The sequence below is a fragment of the Astyanax mexicanus genome, chromosome 8 (genome assembly GCF_023375975.1).
Source record: "Astyanax mexicanus isolate ESR-SI-001 chromosome 8, AstMex3_surface, whole genome shotgun sequence".
NCBI classification, from domain to species: Eukaryota; Metazoa; Chordata; class Actinopteri; order Characiformes; family Acestrorhamphidae; genus Astyanax; species Astyanax mexicanus.
Genome location: NC_064415.1, coordinates 32,675,718 through 32,698,699, shown reverse-complemented (window position 1 = coordinate 32,698,699; position 22,982 = coordinate 32,675,718).

The following is a 22,982-nucleotide window of genomic DNA, read 5'->3' as shown; positions in this document are numbered from 1 at the left end:
AAAACTATAGGACGAAGCTCTGTCAATGAATCATATCAATAATAGGGAGATTCATACCCCTCTAGAGCACACCTGGCATTAGGCATGGTGCCAATATATTCCTGTTTAGCTGCTCAAAATGATCCTGTTCCACAGGCAAGACTTCTTTACAGACACTAGACCAGTTGTGTTTGTGCATTTGGACATCTGTGTCAGCAATAGGTGCAGCTTTAAGTAGCTGAATGCAATCATTTACATGTGTTCAAATAGTGTACATTCCAGAGTTCAGTATGTTTGTCATGTTCTATCAGACTAAAATATCTGAGAAGAATGCTGTATGCACAAGAGCTTTTCCAGGCTGTCAACTTTTATTGTTTTCCTGGAGTGAGATTCCAGTGGGCTTATCCTGGCTGGGCTGGAGCAGGATTGGGGATTGCAGATATGTTATTTTGTTTTTAGCATTGACATATGTTAAGGATAAAGGTTACATTATAATACAGATAAATGTTTAATATTTAGTCCATATCTATATCTACAGTGGTGTATCTAAAGTGTTTGCCTCCTATAACTGCAATCAAGCATTTGCGGTAACTTGCAATGATTCGTTTACAGCGCTGTGGAAGAATTTTGGTCCCGCAGATCAGGATTTTGACTAGGCCACTCCAAAGTCTTCACTTTTTTTTTCTTCAACTTTTTAGAGGAAGACTTGGAGGTGTGTTTTGGATCATTGTCCTGCTGCAGAACCCAAGTTCGTTCAGCTTCAGATCACAAACAGATGGCTGGACATTCTCCCTAAGATTTTTTGATAGACAGCAGAATTCATGGTTCTATTTATCACATCTACTATTTCAGGTCCTGAAGCGGGCAAAACAGCCACAGACCATTAAACTACCACCACCATGTTTTACTGTAGGTATGATGTTCGCGGTGTGACTTTTATGCCAGATATAATGGTACACACACCTTCCAAAATGTTTAACTTTTGTCTTGTCAGTCTACAGAGTATTTTCCCAAAAGTCTTGGGAAATCATCATCAAGACGTTTCCTGGCAAAATTGAGATGAGCCTTAATGTTCTCTTTGCGCAATAGTGGTTCTTGCATTTTAGTTCATGAAGGCCATTTTTGCCCTGTCTCTTTCTTATGGTCATGAACGCTGACCTTATCTGAGGCAAGTGAGGCCTGCAGTTTTTGGATCTTGTTGTGAGGTCTTTGGTGACCTCTTGGACAAGTCGTCGCTGTGCTTTTGGGGTCATTTGGTCAGTCAGCCAGTTCTGGAAAGGTTCACAACCTTTCCAGTTATAATGGGTAATAGAGAAAAGATGCATGTGCATGTGCACATATGCATGTGATTCGTTCACTCGTTCTGACGGGTGAGAGCACGCTGGCGTCCGTCTGTTGGACTGCCGCTTCTCCCCGCGTCCTGTGTCTTTCCCTAGTTTGTTTTACTCCGGAGTCTCTGCTCTACACGCCACCGCGACCTCCCCCGCGGCGCACGCCGGCCCAGCGAGCGACTGAGCGCGGCTGCTCCACCACGATCTCCCCGCGGCGCACGCCGGCCCAGCGAGCGACTGACCGCGGCTGCTCCACCACGATCTCCCCGCGGCGCACGTCGGCCCAGCGAGCGACTGAGTGCGGCTGCTCCACCACGATCTCCCCGCGGTGCACGCCGGCCCGGCGAGCGACTGAGTGCGGCTGCTCCACCACGATCTCCCCGCGGTGCACGCCGGCCCGGCGAGCGACTGAGCGCGGCTGCTCCACCACGATCTCCCCGCGGCGCACACCGGCCCAGCGAGCGACGGAGCGCGGCTGCTTCACCACGATCTCCCCGCGGCGCACGCCGGCCCAGCGAGCGACGGAGCGCGGCTGCTTCACCACGATCTCCCCGCGGCGCACGCCGGCCCAGCGCGCGACTGAGCGCGGCTGCTCTACCACGATCTCCCCGCGGCGCACGCCGGCCCAGAGAACCACTGTGCCCGGGTGCTGTACCACGACTCTTCTGCGGCACACGCCGGCCCATTAAGTGATTGAGTGCGGCTGCTCCATCACGACCTTTCCGCGGCGCACGCCGGCCCAGTGAGTGACTTGAGTAAGTTGCTATTTACATACACTCAGCAATGCTGCCGTTCATCACCTTGGCTCTGCTGCTAAGTGCCCGTTTTCCAAACTGTTATTATGGCCCACAGTCCTTGTCCTATACAGCCAGTGAATTGTGCAAACTCAGTAACTACTGTCGCCTATCCAAATGTGTTGCTGTGTCTGCCAGCAAAGCTGGCATACTATCCCACCGTCGGTATGTCCATCGGGGCTCAAGGCGGCATTATAATAGAACTATCCATTACTCGGCTGGGACAAATATCTGTTCATTCTGGACTACACTCCGCCCCATACAATCAACTGAGTCTCGTTTTGCTAATCACAATAATTTGCTTTCTTTTCCTCCTGCTAACTCTGTGAATGTTCTCGCATTACTTAATGTTCGTTCAATATCTAACAAAGCAGCAGTACTCAGTGAGTTCATTCTAGACCACTCTATTGACATCCTTTTCATAACAGAAACTTGGCAGCAAGTCGATGACTTCTATGCTTTGAATCAGGCTACCCCATCTAACTTCAAGTACATATCTAAACCCCGTTCCTCGGGCAGGGGAGGTGGTCTAGCGGTTATCTTTAATAACAAAATTAACATTTTTGAAGTGAGCATTATGTCTCCTACCTCTTTCGAATATCTTGCTGTTAAACTATCAGGCTCAACCACTGTGATCTTACTCTATCGTCCACCTAAACCTAATCCAACATTTCTGCTTGAGTTGTCTGAGCTGCTTACATTGGCCTGTACAGTCTCCCACCACTTGTTGCTGGTCGGCGACTTTAATATTCACGTCAACACTCATGACTGCAAAACTGCTGCTGAGTTTCTGTCTGTTCTTGAGTGCTTCCAATTTACTCAACATGTACATTTTCCCACACATGATAAAGGCCACACCCTTGACTTAGTCTGTTCAAATTCCCTGCCTATTCTCAACCTTCATTCTTTACTGTTTCCACTTTCTGATCATAAACTTATCCTGTTTACAGCTCCGATGGCCTTTTCCCACCGCTCTACCACAAAACATATTTCTTTCCGCAAGACTCAATCTATTGATCCTCTTCTTCTTAACCAATCTCTTTCTCTTATCTTTCCTGTTACCTTGGCTCCCTCATCTCCTGAAGCACATGCAATAATGCTAAACACTGCTCTCTCTGAATCACTGGAAACATTAGCCCCTCTGAAAACAAAAACAGTGACCTTCGCTACGTCCTCCCCCTGGTACACTGCTGATCTTCGTACCATGAAGCAGGCTGGACGCCAGCTTGAGCGGCTATATAAAAAGTCCAGACTTACTGTTCATGCAGATGCATATAAGCAGCATTTGTCTGCCTATAGAGATGCTCTTCAGGATGCTAAAACAAGCTATTTCTCCAATCTCATAAACAATCAGCATAGTACTAATCAGCGGTACCTCTTTTCAACAATTACAAAACTCTTTAAAGCCCCCGACAACACCCTTGTTCCCTCTACAACACTCTGCAATGCTTTTTTACACTCATTTAATTCAAAAATAGCAAATATACACAGATCTCTGATCTCAGATTCCTCTGAACCCTTTTCCCATCACTCTTATACCAACCGCCCCTCTCTGTCCAGCCTATCTTTTTCCTCCCTGAGTGCTTTTAACTGTGTCGACTCATCTTACATCGCTAACATTGTTAGGTCCTCCAAGACTACAACATGTGCCCTTGATCCACTTCCTACCAACCTATCTAAAGCCTGCCTACCCTCACTTCTTCCCCATCTCACCCTTCTTATTAATCAGTCACTCCTCCTTGGACAGGTCCCATCTGTTTACAAAATTGCTGCAGTTAAACCCATACTTAAAAAACCTGGTCTTGAGCCTTCGGACCTTAACAATTACCGTCCTATCTCCAATCTCCCCTTTCTGTCTAAGATTCTTGAGAGAACTGTAGCCAGCCAACTGAAAGAGTATCTCGAAACCAACAGTCTCTTTGAACCTTTTCAATCTGGGTTCCGACCATTTCACAGTACTGAAACAGCTTTAGTGAAGGTCGTGAATGATCTGTTGGTAGCTGCTGATGCTGGGTCTCTCAGCATCCTTTTGCTCTTGGACCTAAGTGCAGCATTTGACACAATCAACCATTCCATCCTCTTGTCACGGCTGCATGAACTTGGCATTGTTGGCACTGCGCTGGATTGGTTTTCATCCTACCTAACTAACAGAAAACAGTACATCACACTCTTTGGCTATTCCTCCTCTACCTCTGTGATTACACAAGGGGTTCCTCAAGGATCAGTCCTTGGACCTCTTCTCTTCATCATATATATTCTTCCCCTTGGACGTATATTGCGTCACTTCAACATTAATTTCCACTGCTATGCGGACGATACCCAAATTTACATCAATACCAGTTCAATCAATAATCCACCCACTGCACATATAGAAAGCTGTCTAACTGAGATCAAAAGCTGGATGAAGCAAAACTTCCTCATGCTAAATGACAATAAGACTGAACTCATACTGATTGGCACTAAGTCGGTCCTTAACCACACTCCCCCTCTCTCCCTCAAAATTGGTGACATACAGCTCTCACCATCTGCACTGGTTCGAAATTTGTCGTCCTCGACTCCACTCTTTCATTCACAGCACATGTAAGCACTGTCGTAAAAACAGCCTTCTTCCATCTGCGTAACATAGCTAAGATTAGACGGTCCCTCTCTCAATCAGCTGCTGAGCTCCTCATTCACGCATTCATCTCCAGCAGGGTAGACTACTGCAACGCCCTATTAGCTGGCATTACCTCTTCTTCTGTCCACAAACTCCAAATGATTCAAAACTCTGCTGCTCGGTTGCTCACCTACACTCGCACTCACGATCACATCACACCTGTTCTTCAAGATCTTCACTGGCTTCCTGTTAAACACCGGATTCACTTTAAGATTCTCCTACTTACCTATAAAGCCTTAAATAACCTGGCACCTCCCTATCTCTCTGACCTTCTTCATCCCTACAAACCTTCCCGCTCTCTCAGATCCTCTACTGCTGGGCTTCTAAATGTCCCGTCATCCAATCGTCGTAGTTTCGGTGATCGGGCTTTCTCCAGGATCGCTCCCCGACTATGGAATTCTCTTCCAACTGCAGTTAAGCTATCTCCCACTCTTCCCATATTTAAATCAAATCTTAAAACTCATCTATTCTCTCTTGCTTATGGTCTCTCTTCTGCTTAACATTATGTTTGATCTCACATACTATAGTACTGCTGAGTTGGAGCTCCACTGTAAATGTTGTACCTGTATTGTCTGTGTATTGTATATCTGTATCTTTGTACCAATAATTGTAAGCGTCTTTGGGTTTTAGAAAAGCGCTATATAAAAATAAAGTATTATTATTATTATTATTACAACTGTTCCACATTTTCGCGATTTGTGGATAATGGCTTTCACTGTGGTTCCCTGGAGTGCCAAAACTTTATAAACAGCTTTATAAGCTTTTCCAGACTGATAGATCTCAATTACTTTCTTTCTTATTTGTTCTTGAATTTCTTTGAATATTGGCATAGTGTCTAGCTTTTGAGTATCTTTTGGTCTACGTCCCTTTGAAATAAAAAGAGAAAACGTAAATTTAAAAAATGCATTTTGTGTTTCCTTGTGTTGTCTTTGACCAATTATATTTAAATTTCTCTGAAAACATTTAAGAGTGATAAACATGCAAAAAAATAAGAAATCATGAAGGGGCAAACACTTTTTCACATCACTGTTTCTTTGTATATCTTGATTATAGGAGACTTTCTTGTACTGGATGCACAGGAACACAGCATCTCATGCCAGTCTACATGCATTGTTTCCATTTTAAAATGAGAATATTGTTTAGTATGGGTGTTTAATCAGTGAAATCCGGAGCAACAGCTGTAGGAAACTTTATCAGTAACCGAATTCATCCGGAGGCTGTTTTGGGAGGGAATGAGAGGTCATTAAAATGCATGAGAAATGGCGTGAGCATGGCATGAATGCATGAGATTAGAGCCAGTTACGTGAGTATCACAGCCAACGCCTGAGAGTTGGCAGCTCTGCCATTGTGTTGGCGCTACCTACTGTCACCAACTACCGACTGGGTCCCTCCCTCCTAAGCCTTACTTGTGTGTGCTCTTCTAAAATAATACATGTAATAGCCTACTACCTCAGAGTCAGTGACTGTGGGCTGTTTAGCATTTCCTCTGTGTTTTCACCCATAACAGTAGCCCTATTCTGTCTCAGACCTCCTTATATAAAAAAAACTGTCTAGACATGTCATTTCTCCTTACTGCCATTCTAAATTGTCCTTCCCATTCTAAATCCAGCCTACCTCTCTGCCTACATCAAAAGACAACCGTATTTAAAAAAGTGTTAACCATAGCTTTCCAAGGTTATCAGCTTATCTTAGCCACTGTATCAAGACTCCTCCCTTCCTGAGACAGAAGTTGGGCAGCATTTTAATGGTTTGTTTCCGTTCCACATTACTGTAGACGACATAGCACCTGTAAATAGCATATGTATTAAACGGACCAAAGCCTATATTTTCTTGTATTTCTTCCCTTGGAGTCTTATATTAGTTAATGTGGTTTATGTACCAAAAGAGTAATAATCATTACACTGTAAAAAATGAACTCTTGTCAGCTAGAAAACATTTCTGATGACCCTAGAATTCTGGTCCAATTAAAGAAAATAAGTCAATGAAGAGTCAATTAAATATTATCTGTGAACCAAATACATCTCCATCAACAAGTATCCAACTACATATTTTGCATCGTGTCAGCTACATTTGTTTAGTTCAAATAATTATTAGGCAGTATCAAAGTTGACCAAACTGCCAATTTTATGCTGCATCATGTAAAAGTTAAATGTACTGAATGTAATTAAAGGAAGCACTGAAATTTAAACATACGTTTTAACAAATGCATTTTTATTTATGTTGTTAGTTGGCTTCATTTAGCTTTTATGAAATGTGTTTTCTAAGTTCTGCTGACTATCCTTTAAGATCAACTAAATAAATAACTTGTGTTAATCACATTTTACATAAATCAAACTCACATAATGAGCACAACACTATATTTTTTGTTTATTTAAGAAAGCAACTGAGAGATTATGACTATTACGCATATGTCTTATTGTCAGTCATATATGCTTGCTGTAATGCAAACATAATCAGCATTCAGCTTTCATTTTGGGTTTTGGATTGGATCCCATTTAGAACTATAGATTCCATTTACATCATAAAATCATAAAATTGTGACCAGTTAAATAAAAAAGTTTAAATGGCAATAATATGTATTTAATGGGAGCATAATCTCTCCTTCTCCTGCAATGTAAGCGTTAAGTTTGGGTTAACAGTGTCAAGATTCGATTTTGCATTTGTGGTATTCTACTTTTCTTTTTTACGTTTCTACTATATAATCAGGGTACTTTGTAACCAGATATAGCTTATTTTCATGGCTTTGTTTGCTAGAATCCTAGATAGAAGACATGAGTCATCAGAATGCTTTAACAATGGTTTATGAGTTGAGAAGGTTTACAAAATGCTAAGCTCATATCATTGTTTCTTTTGTTTCATGCCATAGTTTACATAGACCTCCTGACTATATTGTATGTCATGAACCACTGTCTATCCCTTTTGCTTAAATTATGTCATGTCATTTATAGGAGTGCATTCAGTCCTAGCCTTCATTTTTGTATGTTTTCTGTTTGGTTTACATCAAGTATAACTCTAGCACTCCTTTGGTTTGCATTAAACTCGAGCCAGTAAAAGTATAAAGGCACTCATTCATCCTGCTTTATCTTATTTAGTGTTTATTTATTCTGTAGCTGTTTTCCCCCAGTGGTCTGCGTGTATGTACAGCATTCTCTGCAGTATACGGCAAGAAATACTTTTATCTACATTTAGAGATGTAGCCTTTACCAATAGTTGCTTAACATTTACAACACAGTTTACATTGATTTTTTATTTTTGAAGCATTTAGCTAATATTTATAGAATTTGTGACTCTCAGATGATTGTGAACAAAGTGCTCAGACCTGCGTACCTTCACATGTATTTCAGTAACTCAGCTAAACAAAGAGACATTTTCTATGCAAGCAGCTGAAATTCACCCACATCAGGATTAAGGTGCAATAAGGCACTGCTGGAAGGTATACTCATATCAGGCCACAGGGGAAAGTAATTGAAACCCCTGACATTAAGCACAGGTTTACTTAACCAGATGCTTAACCAGAACAGGCCTAGATTTCTCATTTCCTGTCCAAAGCAGCAAAGATAATAAATGTTTTTTTTTTTAATGTTTAAAAATCAACAAACATTAATGAACCAAGGAGTTTTTTTGACTGGAAATAAATTATTATATGTCTAAATTTAATGATAATAAATAGTAGTAGTTTTTCACATTTTTCACCTTTATTGAGATTATAAGTGACAGACCAACACAAAGTAGCCCATGATTGTTAAGTTGGAACAATCACAATACATAGTTTTCAAAATTTTAATCAAATAAAAAAAATAGTCAAGCCCTATTTTCCTAAAACCCCTTCATAAAATAATGTGCAGTCTATTGCTTTCAGAATACACTTCATTACTTAAAATAGTTCAGCTGTGTGTAATTTCGTCTTAGTATAAATACACTTGTAAACAACTAATAAACAAACAGCTTCACAAAGACCAAGGAACTGACCAGAAAGGTCAGAGATAAAGTTGTGGAGAAGTTTAAAGCAGGGTTAGGTTATAAAAACATATCCCAAGCTTTGAGCATGCCAAGGAACACTATTGAATCCATCGTCCAAAAAATGGTTGGAATTCTACAAGTAGAAACCTACAAAGACATGGATATTCACCCAAAGTGACAGATCGAGCAAAGGTCAGAGCACTGGTCAGAGAAGCAGACAAGAGGCCCATGGTCACTCTGGAGAAGCTGCAGAAATCTACAGTTCAGGTGGGAGAATCTGTCCACAGGACTATCCACATATCTTGCCTTTACGGAAGAGTGGCAAGAAGCAAACCCTTGTTGAAAGAAAGAAATATGAAGTGCATTTTGCAGTTTACTATAAGCCATGAAGGGGACACAGCAAACATGTGACAAAAGGTGCTGTGTTCAGACTAAACTTTCGGCCTAAAGCAAAACGATATGTGTGGCGGAAACGTTACATTGCTCATCACCCTGAACACAGCATTCCCACTGTAAAACATGGTGGTGGCAGCATTCATGCTGTGGAGATGCTTTTCTTCAGCAGGGTCAGGGAAGCTGGTCAGAATTGATGGATGGTGCTAAATACAGGTCAATATTGTTGTTAAATGATTCATTGCAAGAGATAAAACAGTCTGTAGCAGCGCAGGATTCTTCTTTACGACATTACGCCAATGCAAACAAAGATGATGGTGGCTGGCTGATGGATGGCCTCGATGCTGGCCAGCTTCTTCTCTCAGTTCAATGATGTACCCTCTCCCAAAGTCTGTCTGCTGGGAAAAATGTCTTGAAATTCTGTATATATAAAGGCATCAGTCACGTTTATCAGTCAAAGATTTCTCACGAGGAGGTACACTACCCAAAAGTAGCCTCTGAGAGTCTTTATATAGAGCAGGGGAAGCATTTATAAAGCCTCTTTAAGACTCTTGTCAAGACTCACTGTCTAATCAGACCACATGTGTACTCATTTGCAAATTTGCCTAAAATACAACTGTGACACAACTTGATATAATTATATAATACAAAGAGCTTTATAGTGACATTGTCATACAATTTTTTAGAGCCCACTCTTCACTAGAGCTGATTCACTGAGTTCAAGCTTTATGCGTTTTCCATCTCCAAGCTAAAACAATGAAATCTTTCAAGGCCTTCCTTTCCCTCCTCTGCCCCACCTACAACATGATGAGGCAATGCATCCTTTAATACAATATTTTTTTTTCTTCTTTTTTTTTTGAGAGTTGTTGCCTTCTCACAGAAAAAAAGTAACATTTTGCAATTTTATTACAACAGTTGTCATCCATATGTTGTCGTTTGCTGCCTTATGTTTCATTTCCACATGGGTTCTTGCAGTCATGCCGATAATCAGCACTGCACTCGAAGTGAAGAAGACAAATGACAGTGTATAGGCAGTAACACAAGACGCTTAAGGACCGCTACGTCTGTTCCCTGACTCAGACAGTAACCTACTGCCTGCCAGATGGCCTCTCTGCACATTCCTGCAGGACGCTCCTGCTGCTCCTAAATGCTCCAAGCAGAAGGTCCCTCGTTTGCGCTGACCTGGTACCAGCTTTCCCTGAACCGCCGTGACCTCAAAAGGAAGAGCAAAAGTGAACATCCTTTACCAGAACTTTGACTCCCACAGTGCAGGGAGTCATTCACCAGCCTTATCAGCATATGGCTCCCAAAGAACTGCAGCAGTGGGCCTAAAAAATCTAAAAATGCTTGAGGCCTGCAAAGAACTGCAGCAGTGGGCCTGAAAATGCCTGCTTGTATAAATAAGCTACAGCATGTTGCATGTTACAGCATTTTTTGACTGTTTTTAGATTTGAAAAAAAAGAAAAAAGTAATATATGCATTTGACACGCATTTCTGTTACATTTATTTTTATATTTGTTACACCTTTTGTATTTTTTTTTATTGTCATTCCCGAAAAAAACAAAAACAAAACAAAAATATTGCATAGATAGATAGATAGATAGATGAGAGATTTAACTAACCCAAACCATAAAAAAAGCTGGGTTAAAAATAAGAAACCTTTGGTCAATATAACAACCCAGTTGGAACCAGTTTGTCAAAATAACAGTTGAAGGTTTGACTGTGGGGCACATAAGCAGACTAGAGTTTATCATTATCCAACATTAATCTAATAATTGAAAAAGAAATTAGCTATATGTATGGTATATCCCTAGAGAGACATTTGAAACAACATGATTTTATGAGCCAGATCAAATTACCCAACATAATAACATATCGTCACTGTAAAACATGCATATTATACTGTATTTGGGAACATTATCTCTTATCTGGGAGGATCATCCAGACATGAACCCAACTGCCAACCTAAACAGAATTGGCCTAGCATGTTGCACATTACCCAAACAAAAGACATTACCCCCATGTCTAAATTATCCAACACTGAGGGAATAACCTTAGAAAGTGACCCAGGAGATTCAACTGAGTGTTTGGGTTTAAAAAAAGAAATCCAGCAGTTCAGGCCTGAGTGCTATTGCCACACCACCAACCCCCTGTCTGTTCTTAGGGTCAGTATTAATTTAATGTGCAGTTTGTGTTTGTTCAGTATAGTTGTTTACGGTGTATCAATGCGTTTTCAAGACTTTCTCTAAATTAATACACTATTACACATATGGAGAAATAATAACTTACACTTTAAAGTACCTTTTGTATTTGTTAAGTGTCTAAACACATTATTAAGGGTTTTTATTCATAATGTAGGTATTTTATTTTGTTTGTTTTAGTGATCTCTAGGCGAGCCTTGAACTGTCCAAAAGGCATAAATATCATGGGTGTGTTTTGGATGTTACGTAAAATAAACCAATCAGCATTTCACTTGCCATTCCCTTTAAAAGCCAGGTGCTTGGTCCTTGCACTGTTGCGCATCTATTAATGTGTGTAACGAGGAGGGGTGTACCAAGATAGGAATGGATGTCTGACGGTTGATTGTTGACAGGGTTGTAATCAGCCAATGGCGCTGATTACAACTGTGTTTTTCACTGCCAAGAAATTTATCTGACCACAGCGCCCATAGATATATTCTATTGCATATATTCGTGAGCCCCGTTGTTATTTTAACAGGGCGAGTGCAAGGTGTGAAAAGACTGTTCACAGGGTATAAGACAGCAATGAGCATTGCAACACGCCTTGTACGGGGTGTAAAATAGGTAAAATGATAAAAATAGCTGGTATCACTTTAAAATAAGACTACCTTTATAAAGAGTTTATAAATGGTTTACAATTAGTTTATTAATGGTTACTAATTAGGTTGTAAATGCCTTAAAAATCATTAACAATCAGTTGTAACACATACGTAGAAAGAGCAACAATATAGATGGCTGTGGGATCACTATTTGACAAACAACAGATAGTTGTTGCCCTTTCTATGTATGTGTAATAACTGATTATTAATGTTTTTAAGGCATTTACAATCTAATTAGTAACCATTAATAAACTAATTGTAAACCATTTATAAACCCTTTATAAAGGTAGTCTTATTTTAAAGTGGTTCCAACTAGCTTTTATTCTTCTTTATTTTCAAAGGAACTTTCATCAAATGAATGGCAATTTTGATCACAATTGTCCACACCTTTTTATGCAGCTTGCCATGAGATGGAGGACACACGACAGAAAATAAAACAAGAAAAAATTTAATTTCTGTGTCATTTGATGCCTTATAAATATATGGTTAAAAGCCAAAAGAATGAGTCACAGTATTCTGATAATGAGCTCTTTATTGAAAGAAATGTATTCAAATCCAGCATGAAATCACTGCTGATCTCTATGACTAACAAAAGCTTAATGAAAACATCTGTGTGCTGTATTGTTTCTTTAGTGAGCTATGATACTGTAATGTTCTCTCCTGCAACAGGCTGGATGTCCAACATGTCTGGGCAGGATGGACTCTCTTGGATTTGGCTTCAGAAGCTGAAAGAAAAGGTTTTGTTTGCCTGTGCTTATCTGAGGCCATGTACTTACTGCTCCATGACACAATCCTCACGTACATCTGGCCCTTTCAAAGCTCTGGACAGGTAGACAGGTGTAACTTTCCAAAACTGCACTCGAATCACTGAATGGATCTTTCAGTCTGGCCTGTATGAGATCTGCAGTGATAGGCCTGTAGCTCAGTGTCCTGAGGTAAAGTGCACTAGCTGAATATTACATTTCAGTAACAGAAGAAGAACAAACAGACTTCTGCTGTTTGATGGTGGTGGTATGGTGTTAGATAAGATCTTGCTTCAAACGCATTACAGTATGTTGACTGAGAGGCAAGCTGGAGCAAGGCAGGAGACATATTGGAGAAAACAGAGAGAGTATCTGACACCACATTCTTGAAATTTTCCCCATGCATAGAAAATATGAACATAAAGAGATAAATTTAATTCCTCTTATTATTAGCAGTTCTTCTAAGTGGGTGGCAAATGTTTGGAAATATTCTCAGTAATATCAGATCACTCTTGGAGATATTTGAAAAGGATGCCATCATTGTTTTATCAAGTAACTTAGTTTTTTTTTTAGCTTTATTTTAGAATTTTTTACATGTTTGGAAGTTCCAGCTTTTGTCTACTTTGTGTGAATATTTCATATTGAATGGGTCAGTAAAGATAGCCTAAAATAGTCATGTTGGATACAGCTGGTATGCGAACAGTTCAGTAGCAATGCTGAATGAGACCTGTAGATAATATGTTAACACTGTGGTAACTGTGGTAGCAAGGTTCGTTGAGGCACAAAGTGAGCAGTTACTATATTTTTTTTGCACTATAAGGCGCACTTAAAATCCTTTAATTTTCCCCAAAATCATCAGTGTGCATTTTAACCTAGTGCGCCTTATGTATGAAATAAGTTTTAAGGAGCAGTAAAGCCCCTCCGCTTTAGTTTCAGTTTAGTTCTCCAGCACAGGGGATGGAGTAGCATTAGCATTAGCCGCTAACCGCTATTTCCCTGTTCAGAGGTGAATATTATCTTCTGTAGTCTGCTGCTAATGCATTAGCATTAGCTGCTAACCGTACTAGCTTTTTCGTCATTCAGAGGCAGGGTTATCAGACTGTAGCCTGTGTATTTACCGTGGTAAAACAAGTTACATGGAACTAATATCACCTAGCTAGCTAATATCACCCTAGCTTTTCTGAACCTTCAGGGTTCCTCAGTTTATCTGTTAACCGCTAATGCTAATGCTCCAGCCCCAGTGCTGGAGAAATTCAGGAATCTAAGCTTACAGTAAATAAATGGAAGTGCTTTACTCACCCAAAAAAAAAAAAAAAAAACAGTTTTCAGGAAGAAAAAATCTGTTTAGCTTAACATCCAGTGTTCGTTTGACTTAAAAAAAAGTATTTTTATTACAGTTTTGTTCATTTAGCTTAGCCTTACTTAACTCAGTTAAATATTCAATGCGTTGAAATCTTCCTGTACCCTTAGTGGAGAAACATCCCCAAAAGCAGAAGGTTTCCAATTCCATGTTGAACTGTGTGAATGATATTTGTGTTTTTGTACCTCCTGACACAGCATCTTGTGTTGATGCTAAAGAGCTCAATTTTGTTCTCATCTGACAACATCACATTGTCCCAGACCTTCTATGAATCATTCAGGTGTTCATTGGCAAGCTGGCTCATGCGGGTTGCCAGATTGACGTACAGTGGCAAGCAACAAATGAATATATACGTTTGCATTGTCCTAAAATGTCCATCTCTTGTTTGCTAGTGTTGGAAATAAATTACCCAGCTTTGGTTAGCAAACCTTACTGAAGCTTGGTGATTACCTGTTCATCAGAAAAATAGCCAGTTTGACCATTTTCATCACTGCTGCACACTGCTTGTGAGCTATTGTCTATACCTGCAACCTTATGTGTGGAAATGGCTTTGGATAATAGATGATATACCTCACAGTTAAAGTAAGAAAATACTGGCTCAAGCTCTGCCTGTCAGTGCTTTAACTTTAAAGCAGTTTTCCTTAATATCTGATGATACAGCCTGATCATATTTGTTACATACAAGTTACCACAGAAAATATAATCCTTAATCCTTAAATTTGCAATTTGGAAATTGCAAAATGCATCGTGCAAAAATAAAAACAAAATTGTGTTTACTAAAACTTTACCAAGACCTACTTAAACTAGGCATTTTAAGACATTTTCTTTTTACAACAAAATAGGCCTTTTATGTAAGAAATTTAAGAAAAGATATGAAAGATCTACAGACACCCTGTTTGAATTACACCATGCAATATATACAGTGGATGGTGTCGAAATGGTGCAAAATGTAAGAAAATAGGTTTTACTTTGATTTTATCTCCTCTTGTACATGATATAACACCTTGGTCAAAGTCATTTCATCACGCCATGATACAACACCATTTATCTCAGGCCACTTACTGTAAAAATTCAGTATACAAACTAATGCATTTAGACATAATTCCACTTTTCTCCTCAGCTGAACGTCCCAACGACCATCTCAAGTGATATGATCATATCATCATTTGACTTCTATTACTGAGAAGCACATGAGGAGCCAAAACGAAAAAGTCTGGTTACATCTGCTTCTGCTACAGTCTGATAAATCACCTCCATCGCCCGAGGACTACTTTCTCTGGAGCAATGCAAGATCAATTAGGGCTTGTTTCTTTTTTCCCCCCAGCTGGTGGTACGGTGGAGCCACGTGCGCAGCCGGTGCACTGCGGCGTCCTAATGTGTTATCCAGTTGGCTCGAATGACTTGAAACAACAATGGTGTGTTTTTGCTGCTTGCCCCCTGAATTAACTGGGCCCCTGGTGTTGGTGTCCATCTCCCACAGCCACAAGCCCAGCACAGTTACGTAGTCTGTACATTCACCTTTTTTAGGTGAAAAGAAAATGTGTCAGTCATTCTCTGCATTGTTGTACAGGAACTATGAAAGGGTGGAGAATGACCGAAGCGACCCAGAGTGAAAGTAAGCTGAGGCGACAGTTCTGGATCGAGGCCCAGAATTCTCGCTGGATTACACGTTAGCTTCTGTTTCCCACTGCAGTTGTGTAATTGTCTGGCTCTGTTTGAAAGATGCTCCTTTATCAAATTCTAGCTAGGATGGCTCCCAGTTTTGTCACAATGAAACAAAGCAGACTGCAGAAGAAGTGTTACACTGGACGTGTTAATTTGCAACACATTTACGTGTTTCTCTGGTTTAACTTATCGCAGATCTGACTAAAAAATTATTTGAAAAACTATTTTTTGAATTAAAACTATATACACACTCAATGTGTTAGCAATAGTTTTAAGCCATGGTTTAAATTGTATTAACAATTATTTTACTATTTCTTTTTCTTATCTTATGCCAAATGCGATCAGTTGAGGCATGTTTGCTGTGAAAAAAAAACCCTTGTGTTTAATTTCTCGTTTGTGCAGTTATGTTTTAAAACTGCTATAGAGCTGCTATTAAGTGTTTATTACATTTACTTTGGCTTTTATTTTTGTTTCATTACAGACAGTATGAACCCAACATTTATGATTTTTTGTCTCCTCAACTTAATTTTCTTTAAATTTATGAATTAATGATTAATATACATCCATTCCTGCATTTCAGGCCTTAGAGCACTTAAAATGAGTATTGGCACCAATAAAACCAAGGGCCCTACTTTAGCCATCTATAGCAGAAACAGTGATAATTAGGCAAATGAGGGAAAGTGTTGGATCTCCTGTGTGTTTACTAATCCCTTACTCATTCGTGCTGGAGTTAACGTTAATTTACACATTAAGCGGATTAACACGGCTAACGTGCATTACCCATTAATTTAATAGTATGTAAAATGCAGTGTATGAATGTGGCTCAAGAATGAGGGAAGTTTGTTGCTAATATAACCAAAACAGCTTAGCTAATGAATGGACTGCACAGATCCCTTTTAGATATTAAACATTACTAACACTTAACTGAAGACGTATCAAACTAGCTAACCCAGCTAACGGAGATGCGTTACATGCGTTACCTGCCTCCAGAAATCTAAACAAGCTTAACTTTCTAAATATCCTGGTGACGAGACATGCCACAAAATATTTTCTATTTTACATATCTTATCCAATAAATCATGTTTATTTCAGTTAGTGGGAGAGGAGCGGTCATAAGAAAGCTGTGTGGAGCAGCTGTATTCTGATCACTGCTCAATAATATAATGGATTACAAATAATTTCCACATTCGTCAGTCTTTGACATTTTCGTCTAGTTTCTGGTAGTTGATGAAAAGTGCAATAAATTCCATTTTCAAGTATACATTTTTATTTAGTTCTTGTCTCATTTTCATCATGAAAAATAGGTTTTCAAGTAAGTATTTTTGGAAGTTTGTTAACTAAATAACACTTTTGTCAGTCCTGACATTGTCAGTCTGCCTGCCACAGATTCTAGTGTTTAATCTAAAGACTCCATTTCCCATAATTCACCTGTGTCCAACCTCCCGGATCACGTGATGGTTCGGGGTTCCGGCTCACCCAGCTACTGAGCTTGCTCTCACCTGTAATCCTGTGTATAAATACCCCTCTGATTTCCTCTTCTCCCTTGCCTCGTATTAAACCTAGTTTCCTAGCTTTTCCACCAACTTAAAACCGACATTGTTTTGGTTCCCAAACCTAATTTTGAACCGGTTCGCCGCGTTTCCACCAGTAAAAGTAGATTCCGTAACCAGGAACGTTCGTTCGGAGTGGGAACCGAAGAATACTGGGTTCTTCAGCATGAACAGTGGCCGCTTCTGTTCACAGCTGCTGTGCAAAGACCTCTGTTGATGAGGAGGGTTCACTGAAAAGCACCATGGTTCTTATAAGACCAAAACGAAACTGGTTTAAGAGTTCTTTTGGTGGAAAAGCGAGTATTAGTGACTGACTTCACTTCTGAATGTGTTGGAGGAGGCATGTGCCAGTCTTCACCTTCCTAATTTTGGGGGCATTACTAGTGATAGGGGGAATCTTATTTGGTGTGTTGCATAATTGGCATTCCATATCAGGGAGACAATGGAATAAAACTTTAAATAAATGATGGGGAAAAAAAGATAACAGTTGTATCAGTTCTGGTGTTTTCTTTTTTTTTTTTTTGAAAAAGTAAGTTTGTGCTCATTTCCTCACCCCACTAAAAACAGTTTCCTCTTGTCTAGCACTACTATGGTAACTGCTTGTAGTGTTGCAGTGCCTTTTTACAAAATGATGGGCTGGAATCAAACCCACCCAAGTAGAGATAATACATACAGCGCTGAGCCGTCTGGAGCTCCTCTTTCCAAACAAATGTCCTGGAATTTCCCTTCAGCCATGCGAATTCCCTGTGTAATGCACTGATACAGAACCATTAGTGTGTGAAGCAACACCGATTGAAACAAAGCAATTAATGAACAAATGAATGTTTGTTCATCTGTGAGTCTGTGTTTGAGTCAGCCAGACTGCACTTGCCTTATTATTTTCTTCACCTTTACTTAAAGTTCTTTTTTTTAGCTGGTTTGGTTTTTTGGGCTCAGATTTCCTAGTCCTATTTTCCAACTTTGATTTCAGCATAGCAGCATATGAATCAAGTCCAGTCACCCACCCACCCAGACACAGCTGTGTAGAGGTTCATTTTACAGGGAACAATCTAATAATTTATGTGTAATAAATGTTATCCATGGCTTTTCCCTCCCAGTCTGATGGTGTTTATGAGTGAATACATCTCTCCTCCAGGTGTTTCTGTGCATTAAATTCAGTATTTATCTAAACTGTGTCATGCTGAGCTGTGCAGTTCACTGCTGGACTTGAGGCCACCAGAGAGGAGTTAATATAAAAAATTGGTGCTTTAATTAAACATGACAGTTAATTGCCTCAGAGTTGCTGTTGATGGTCAAACCCGTAGTGGTCAGATGATCCTGTGTGGTTGTATTCTCTCTCTTTTTATTTCTATCTATCTGTCTTTCTTTGTGTTTTTTAAGGTCTCTCACCCACACTGTCTGTTTTTTTTCTTAAATATTTCACATCTTACTCTCTTAGTTCTGCTATCTCTCTCTCTTTGCTTGTATTTCTTTTTTTCTTTCATATTGTCTTTTGTTCACATTGTTTTTTTTCCTATATCAATTCTTGTTCTCCTAGCTCTCCTAGTAACACTTTTTTGTATCTCAATCTCACTCTTAGTTCTGCTATCCCTTTGTCTTTCTCTCTCTCTCTCTCTCTCTCTCTCTCTCTCTCTCTTTCTTTCTCGCAATATTTTCTTCCATTTTTATCATTCACATTGTCTCATGGTCTTAGTTTCTCTCTTACTTTCTGTGTCTTTCACTCACACTCTGTTTTTGTCTTAAAATCTCAATCTCTCCAACATCTGCTGTCCATCTCATTCTCTATTTTTTCTGTCGTTCACGCTGTTTCGCGCTTACACCTTCTGTCTTTCTTTCTTTCACGTTGTCTCTAGCTTACACTGTCTTTTTGTATCTCAATCTCTTTTTACCCTATGTTTCTCTTTCTCTCACTTTCTCTTAAAGCTGCTTGCACACTGCACATGGTAGCCGTGATGCTGTACGCTGTGCCCTCGGATTTAATTTTATTTTTAGCGGCAAAGCAGTTTGGCGCTTCCGACTAACACACGACTAATATCAACAATTAGTGAACACCCTGAGCTGAACAGCACTTCTCTACACTCATTTAAGAGATAACAAGGGGGGGCCAGAATCGGAGCTTTATTCTGATGTTGAGAGACAGATATAGACCTACAGGCTGTAGCCACTTAAAACTACAAAACAACAGCTTGACCATTTTAAAAACTCTTTTAAAGCCTATTATCAGCAGGCGACTCTCCGTGTCAGCAGCACAACCAAACCACAATTGGCCAGCGTCCAACAGAGCGGAAAGCAGTGCAGCAAACAACGTGCAGCGTTCAAGCCCCCTAAGACTCTCACTGTTCAGTCTTTATTTATCTCTCTTTCTTTAAGACTATCCCTGTGTGTTCAGTCTCTTAGACTCTCATTGTGTTCAGTATCTCTCTCTCTCAAGACTCTGTGTTCATTCTCCCACTTTCTCTTAAGACTGTGTTCAGTCTCTTTCTCTCTCAAGACTCTGTGTTCAGACTCTCTCTTTCTCTTAAGACTGTGTTCAGTCTCTCTCTCTCTTAAGACTGTGTTCAGTCTCTTTCTCTAGACTGCGTTCAGTCTCTCATTCTCTCTTAGGACTCTGCGTTTAGTCTCTCTCTCTCTTTCTCTCTCTCTATCACTGTGTTCAGTCTTTATCCCTCTTAAGACTCTCACTGTGTTCAGTCTCTTTCTCTAGACTCTGTGTTCAGTCTCTCACTCTCAAGACTCTGCGTTCAGTCTCTCTCTCTCTCTTTCTCTCTCTCTATCACTGTGTTCAGTCTCTCTCTCTTAAGACTCTGTGTTCTCTCTCTCTCTCTCTCTCTCTCTCTCTCCCAACACTTCGTGTTCAGTCGCTAATTCTCTCTCTCTCTCTTAAGACTCTGCATTCAGTCTCTCACTCTCAAGACTCTGTGTTTAGTTTCTCTCTCTCTTAAGACTGTGTTTAGTCTCTCTCTCTCTCTCTCTCTCAAGACTTTGTTCAGTCTCTTTTTCAAGATGGACCTATTCCATAATTTTGCAGAATTTAAAACAATAAAATGCAGCGGGTCCACCAGACCCATGAACACTGTCTGAGTAACAAAAATATGAACACCATAAAAGGGTTAAGTGTGTGTTCAGTCAGGTTGGCTGTTAGTCCTCTGCTAGCAGCAGCTAGAGTTTAGCACTCACTCAGCAGTCATTACATCACACTTACAGCAGGATGTTTACTCGCGCTCCTGCATAAGCTTCCCCCTGAAACACAACCCCGTTCATCTGCAGCCCGCAGTGTTCCACGTCATCTGCCTGCTCTCTGGCAGGACCTGCCGCTCGCCCGTGACAGCCGGACAGCTGGATTTCAGTGAAGAAGCAGAGCCACGCAGCTTCTGGCTGCAGCCTCTGTAACCCACACATGCTCTCGCTATAGATTTTGTAGCACTTCTCTGCAGCCTATAGGCCCTCCAACTAACCACAGCGGAGCCACTATAAACCCTGTGCAACTGGCATCTATACATTTAGTTTTGAAGTAAAATTACAGCTTGACACTCACTGCAGCGCTGCATTGAGGTGTAATAGGAGAATAGCGGTGCTCTCATGTCTGTGCCGGAGCTCCTCTGAGCTCAAACCACACAGTTTTCCGAGGTGGCCGCGACCAACGCTCACAAGGACTGCGACCTGCTTTCCAACCTTTAGTTGTAACAGTTCTACAAGGATTACTGGTTCATTCTTTACAAACTAACATACAGACACTGTGGTAGAAGCTGGAAAGAGACCGAATATGTCTGTGAAAGCCAGAAAACGAGAAAGAGAAACTAATTCGCCTGAAACATTTATTACACTCTACCACCGTAGGGGGAGCCCACAGGCACAAAATCTCAATCCTACCTAGTGGAGCTTTAAGCAAGAGAGGCAGATTTATACTGTATAAAGAAATGAATTAAACTGACTTCCACAGGGTAAAGTTTGCTTAACTTGCATGTAAATAAATTGTTGTGTAAAATACATTCTGAGTATTTTCTGTAATTTTTTTTCTTTTATGAAATATGTCAAAATGTGCAGAGCAATTACATCCAACAAACCTACCAGACCAGCCTGTTTTTAGAATTAATATATTAGACATTTTGCACTCAGGAATACTGCTGCTTTTAATTTAAAAGTAAAAAAATAGGTGGTGTGTCCCATTGCGCAATAATTACTAATAATTACGAATTTCTGAGTAGGCATTATTGAGTACATAAAAATGTGTACATTTCAAACCAAACTTTGATAAGAATATTTTTTGAAATATTGCAACAGCTAAAGCAAAATAATATTGTCTCATACAAAAACATTTAACCTAATTGAACGTTTTTTTGCAATTTAAAATAAAGATATACCTGTTAAAAGCAAACTATTCTGGCTGTGTTTTATGAAACACTACACACTGCCCTCCAAATGGATTAGAACAGTGAGACCAAACCCATTAGTTCTGGTGTAGACTGTAAGGTCCTGGCCCTGTTCCCTGTCTGTCCTCGTGCCTGTGTTGTCCCACGTGACCCGTGCCCCTGTGTTCTGCCTGTGTTTTTCCACTCACCTGTGTTCCTTGGTACTCCGCCCCTTCGTCCCAGGTGTTTCATGTTTCCTGTGTGTGTGCACCTCTATTTAAGGTCCGTGTTCCATTTCCCCGGGGTCGATCCTACGTTTAACGTCTGTCAGTGTTCCATGTGTTCCCCAGTTTCCTCAGCCTTGTTTTGAGTTTATTCCATGTTTATTTTGTATTTGTTTTCTTTAATAAATCCCTTTTGTTTGCATTTGCGTCCGCCTCCGTGTCCTCCCTGCACCCCCACCCTGACAGAAGGATCGACCTAATATGGACGCAGTAAACAAGTGGACCGGCTCCAGGTTGGCGATCCGCCATGCAGCATGCGGGACCCCGGCGTTGGAATCCCCGAGGCCTAAAGGACGCCACAGGCCTCGGGGTAGACGTTCTAAGGGGTCCCGCCAGCCGAAGGAGGATCCCTTTTCCGGGGAGGATTTGCTTGGGGGGGCGCTGCGGGTGTGTGCGGGGAGCCTCGGGACTCGTCTCAGGTTGGGTGAAACCTACGAGTACCCGAGGCTCGTGGAGCGGAAGCCGTGGGACTTCCTTGGTTGCGCTCCCAGCAGCTCCGAGGAGGAAGAGGAGCTCTACCCCGCACCAGCCCGTACTCCATTGCCGTTTCCCCCAGGGGCTGTACTCTACCCGCGCTCGGTGACTTTCCCGGCCGAGATGCCGCGCTCCGAGAATCCCGCGGCCAAGACGCCGCGCTCCGAGAATCCCGCGACCGAGACACCACGCCATGTGACCCCCGCGACTCATTCGCGCTCCGAGACCCCCGCGACTCATCCGCGCTTCAAGAAGCACGCGGCTGAGGCTCCACGCCCCGTGACTCCCGTGGCTCAGCCACTCCCCGAGACTTCAGCGGCGGCCGCGCTGCTCCCCGAGACTACAGCGGCGGCGGCAGCGCCGCTCTCTGAAGCTTCAGCTAAGCTAGCTAGCCTGCTGGCTTCACCGCGCTCCGAGAAGCACGCGGCTGAGGTTCCACGCCCCGTGACTCCCGTGGCTCAGCCGCTCCCCGAGACTTCAGCGGTGGCCGCGCCGCTCCCCGAGACAGCGGCGGCGGCAGCGCCGCTCTCTGAAGCTCCAGCTAAGCTAGCTAGCCTGCTAGCTCCACCACGCTGTCCAGCTCAGCCGGCTTCCAGCTCTCCAGC